The sequence below is a fragment of the Notolepis coatsorum genome (genome assembly GCF_963971535.1).
Source record: "Notolepis coatsorum genome assembly, chromosome: 1".
Lineage (NCBI taxonomy): Eukaryota > Metazoa > Chordata > Actinopteri > Aulopiformes > Paralepididae > Notolepis > Notolepis coatsorum.
The window spans coordinates 104,151,376-104,157,375 of record NC_140165.1 but is presented as its reverse complement, the minus strand read 5'-3'; positions in this window follow the sequence as shown (position 1 = coordinate 104,157,375).

The window sequence follows — 6,000 nt, the reverse complement described above, 5'->3', positions numbered from 1 at the left end:
GAATCTGAATCTGTGCATTGTTGAATTGTATCACTGTCTGTCACACATTATTGTGATATTGTAACTGGGATTAAAATGTCTGAGGAGATGCGCTGTTTGACGGACTTGATGACGTGGACGTGACATGAGAAAAGTGAATGAGCAATTGCAAGCCTTTGACGTTTTGATGAATGCATTTGAGAAAATGCATTTATCTGTTCAAGCACTGTTATCTGTTATGATGAACAAGAGGGTGATGAACATGACTGGTATAAACCAAAGGTTAATCATTTCAATGCATGTATGCATGATGTCCGAAACTGTTAATAGCCTCCAAGCCTCTCTGACACCATTATTTCGGGGGTCGCGCCTTGAAAACTTTGGGAACCATGAATATGATACCTAAGCGCATACAGTACAGATATCCTTATAAGTATCTATTAATTCGTATAAATTAGATACTCTTTGGGCTTGTTTTTATCTACTTATTCTGAAAGAGTTGAAATAATTATTTTTGCTAGCAAGATCTCATTCGATTATTCATTCCATTAAGCCTGCCAGCAGGCACATTTAAAGAAATATAATCTGATTGATTGGGGTAATGAGGGACTTAAAATTTGCCTAATTTGTCTGCGATATCTTCTTGTTAGAAAATCAGGGTTTTCTGGGATCGACACCTCCCCCTTTTCAGGTAAAACGGCCACACGTAATTATCCTGATTACTGAAGTCTGGTTCGAATTAACTAGACCGAATCAGCCTTCGAGAAACCGAGATAGCCTGACTTCAATCATCGGGTTAATTTAAGATGGCTAATGGGACTTTTGATCGACTTGAGCCAGGTACAGGGAATGGGGCCCTGGGTTCCATCCTAAAGGCAAATCTTTCCTGTGACAAAATGGCAACCAATGTAATCAAAAAAGTCAACCAACGAACAAGATTCTTGTACCGGATCTCCTCTCTGGTAAACAAGAATACCCTGAAGACTCTAACAGGAGCACTCATTCAAGGGTACTACGACTATGCTTGCACCGCATGGTACCAAAGCACCTCAAAAAACTAAAAAGACTACAAACATCACAAAACAAACTGGTCAGACTACAGCTTGACCTTACTCCTAAAACCCACCTTACCCCTGCCCATTTTGACAACCTAGGATGGCTTAGAGTAGACGACAGAGTACAGCAACTTGCAATGGGACTGGTCTACAAGATACACTACACCACTAAGATACCCATGTACATGTCAAAATACTTCCCAAAGGTCAGTGAATTCCACGACCACAACACCAGAGGGAGTTCCACAAGTCATGTTCAACCCAGATTCGGCTCAAAGAAGGGACTAAACACGTTTAGCAATTATGCCACAACAATGTGGAAAACCCTACCCACAGCCGTAAAATAATGTGAATCCCTACCCTCCTTCAAAACCGCTCTCAAAGAGCACCTACGGGTCGCTGCAATTGGAAACTGGCCCCGGTAAATGTCCAACCCCCCCCCCCATCCAACCCCCTCCAATGTACAGTTTCTTCCCCTTCGAATGTATATATATTTTTTATGATCTCTTTCTCGTAAACAGTAGTGTATAATTGTATGTCTTGCATGTCATAAATGTCTTGATGAAACAGTACTGTATATCTGTATGCCATGTATGTCATAAATGTCTCGTAGTGGTGACCGGAGTGCTGGACGTCCCGCGATGTTGTCGGGGAGGTTGCGACCCTCTCTGCGCCGCCCCTATCTCCCTGTCTCCGGCTGTCTCGGAGCGATGACCGGAGTGTTGAACGTCCCGTGATTAAGACGGGGAGGACGCGACCCTCTTTGCGCCGCCCCTGTGCCTCAAATAGATTCGCTATCAGTTCTATCTTTAATCTTTCAAAATGTTCAGTTGATATCGCTATCAGCTCTATCTTTAATTTTTCAAAATGTTCAGTTGCTATTGCATGCTGTTGAGGTCAGAGGTTCTGTGTAGGATTGTTAGTAACTGTCTAACTGCATATATAACTGTTTCCACCAGTAACTGTCAAACTGCATATATAACTGTTTCCACTAGAGGGCGCTCTAGGCGGAGCCACTCAGGTACACCACCATGTGGCGAGTATAAATACAGATGTCTCCTCCCATTCTTTCTCTTTCCCCCAGTCTCTCAGTGAGAGAAGACCTGTAGTGTAACTGCTCTGCCATGTGAATAATAAACCACGCCACGTTAAGGCTCAAGATAGAAACCATGCCTCTTGACCACATTATTGTCGCCCTATAGCCGAATTCTGTTAACAGGTTATGGGCCCAGATAACGCCGGGGCAAAATAATAAGGGTACTGTAGCAAGCTTAGCTAAAGTATAGGCTAGGTTAGCGCCGGGAGCACCACGTGGCTAGACGCTAGGCCAACAAGAGCTAAAGCTAAGCCTACCACCAACGAAGAGGATGGAAAACAAGAGAAGGGGCAAATGGCCATCATTCAATGGAAAAGTACAGGACTATGAGCTCTGGGATGAGCGCATGCTATGCTGCATGCACGTGCAGGGCTGAAGGAGACGATCCTGGCAGCCCCCACGGGAGAACTGATGGCGGAAGAGCAAGCCCTGGACGACCAGCGGAACGCAAACGCGTACTGTGAGTTAGCGCCGCTGCTCGACGACACCAGCCTGGGGCTGATATTCCGCGACACTAAAGACCGAAGCCGAGAAAGCCTGGAGGTGTTGAGAGAGCATTACATCAAGCGAGGAAGACCCAGAGTCGTGGCCCTCTACATAGCACTAACGGCCCTGAGGAAGGGGCCCACCGAGACTGTGACCGAATACGTCAACAGAGCGGAGCAGATCACGACGCCATTGAGGAGTGCCGGAGAAGCACCAAGCGATGGGCTAATGATGGCGATGATGATGAGAGGACTACCGGAGCTGTACAAACCGTTCACACTCCTGGTAACGCACGGTTCAACGGACATGACGTTGGGACAGTTCAAGGCTAAGTTAAGGAACTTCGAGGCCTCAGAAGATACCGACCCAGCCGCCGCGGAGGCGGGAGAGAGGGTGCTAAACGCCTGAGCGACGCCAAGGGAGAGGACCAGGACCACGACGGAACTGGCGTGTTGGCGATGCGGAGAGAAAGGCCATCGGAGAAGCGACTGCACAAAGACTGTCTGGTGTAGTTTCTTCAAATCCACGGGGCACACAGACAGAGCGTGCATGAAGAAACACGACCAGAACGCGCGATACGCGCATGGGCAAGATGACGACCATGGACGAGACGGCGGTCAAGGACGAGACAGAGGCCACGGACAAAATGGCTGCTACGGACAAAATGGCGGCTACGGACGAGATGGCGGCTACGGACAAGAAGACGGCTGTGGACAGGATGATGACAGCGGACAAGACGGCGGCGACGGTCGGCGTGAGACGGATCGAGACGACGCCCAGAGAATAACGGGACAGGAAGACTGCGCTTTCGGGGCGCGGACGGCGTGCACCGCCGGACCGGCCCAGCTGCAGCGAGCCCAGAGAAGGGGACTGATCGTGGACACAGGTGCGTCGTCCCATATCATCAACGACAGGAGTCGGTTCAAGAACTTTGACGACACTTTCCACCCGGAGAGGCACAGCATGGAGCTGGCAGACGGGAGATGCACCTACGGATTGGCGCAAGAGAGAGGAGACGCACAGGTATGCCTCACGGATAGTAAGGGACGCCGGCGTACGGTGACATTAAAGAACGCTCTCTACGTACCATCGTTCCCACAAGGACTATTCTCTGTAATAGCTGCTACTGCAAGCGGTGCCAAGGTATTCTTGGTTAAAGGTAAAAATGTTCTTGTAGAACCTGACAGTACAAGGTTTGACATAAATATGTACCAGAGAGTATATTATCTGCAAACGGAGTGTAATGACAACGACAAGTGTAATGATAATAATGATATGTGTAGCGTGACGGCCAGCCACGATATTCAGACATGGCACGAGCTTATGGGTCATTGTAATTACAAGGATTTACTGAAACTGCAAGTAGTGTCAGAAGGCATGCACATTGAAGGAGAAAAGTGTAGACCTGACAAAAATTGTGCAGAGTGCAAAACGGGGAAGTTTACTCAACCGAGATACAGAAATCCCACAGACAGAGTAAGGGTACCACTTGCATTAGTTGACACGGACCTAGCCGGCCCAGTAAGCCACGAGTCCATAGGAGGTTTTGGATATGTACTGTCTTTTACAGATGTGTGCACAGGGGCAGTGTTTGTTTACTTCCTCAAAGCAAAGAGTGACACGCTCCAGGCCACGGAGAGATTCCTGGCAGACGTAGCCCCTTATGGTAACGTAGGATGCTTGAGGTCCGACAACGAAACCGAGTTCACGAACAGAAAGTTCCAATCACTGTTGAGAAGGTATAAGATAAGACACAAGACTTCACGTCCATATCCCCCACACCAGAACGGGGTGGCAGAGAGGGAATGGCATAACCTTTTCGAAATGGCTAGGAGTAAGCTAGCAGATAGTAACTTACCTAAGAGCCTATGGCATTATGCGGTGCAAGAAGCCGCTTACACCAGAAACAGGTGCTTCAATAAGCATGCGGGCACCACCCCGTATACAGCACTGACAGGAAAGAAGTGTAATCTAGCCAGAATGCACCGATTTGGATCAGTGTGTTATGCGTACCTGCATGACAGGGGAAAGCCCAAGTCCAGAGGGGTAAAAGGATTTTTCGTAGGACACGACAAGGGAAGCCCCGCTTTCCTAGTTTATCATCCCGGTAACGGGAGAGTGCAGAAACACATGCTAGTCGAGTTTGTCACGAAGGCAACATGTGAGAGCGAGACACAGACAGAGGAGCCAGAGCTGGGCCCTCATTCATCAACGTGGACGTAGAATATGTTCTATTTCCAGACGTAAGCACAGAATGTAGAATCAGTGCACGCACAGGAAAATCGGGATTCACCACACGTGCGTACGCAGGTTCTACGCACACCTGTCATGATGAATATGACTTTGATCCTACGTTTGAGCTTGTGCACTGTTTTAAGTATTTGCATACCAGAACCGCCCGATTAACCATATACGGTAATGGAATACCCCCATGAAATGTGGAAAAATGGACTAAGCCGAGGGAAGCGTGTTATGAGAACGGTGATGTCGGATATGATATCTATTAACCATTGCTGCCTGGACACCACAAACACTAATAAAGACCATTAACCACTGTTTTGCCGTTGCCCGTTAGTGTCATTAATGCATGCTGGAATAAGAATGCCTTTCTTAATTTATTTTTAATATTAATAATTATTATAATACAATAAAAGACAGCTCCGTCTTTTAATACACATATATTGTACAGTAACGTCAAATAAATACTACAGTCCCCGCTGAAATAAAGGTTCTGCACGCACATACCAGCAGTGATCTACAGCATAAAAGATAGCCACTTTATAATACTATTCTGATAGATAATCCATCTGTATCGCAACAGAGTCACGGATCTGGTCGGGGCAGGTATCATTATGTCGGGAAAATCCTTATGAAATAAACAAAAGTGAATTAAAGAATTTAAAAACAAAGTTTAGCATATTAAATTGTTTTATAAGCTTTCTGAGTAGATAATTCATCTGTATCGCAACAGAGTCACGGATCTGGTCGGGGCAGGTATCATTATGTCGGGAAAATCCTTATGAAATAAACAAAAGTGAATTAAAGAATTTAAAACGAAGTTTAGCATATTAAATCGTTTTCTAAGCTTATAGCTTTTTTCGTGCTGATTTGAGAGGGTCCAGCTGCAGAGCCGGAGAGCAACTCTCAGGGCCAAGATAGCACTTATACTATTTTGAGAGAGACAGCAGAGAGACAGACAGCAGAGAGACAGACAGCAGAGAGACAGACAGACAGACAGACAGACAGACAGACAGACAGACAGACAGACAGACAGACAGACAGACAGACACTGTTCCACAGTGTGTGTGTGTGTGTGTGTGTGTGTGTGTGTGTGTGTGTGTGTGTGTGTGTGTGTGTGTGTGTGTATGTGTGTGTGTGTGTGCG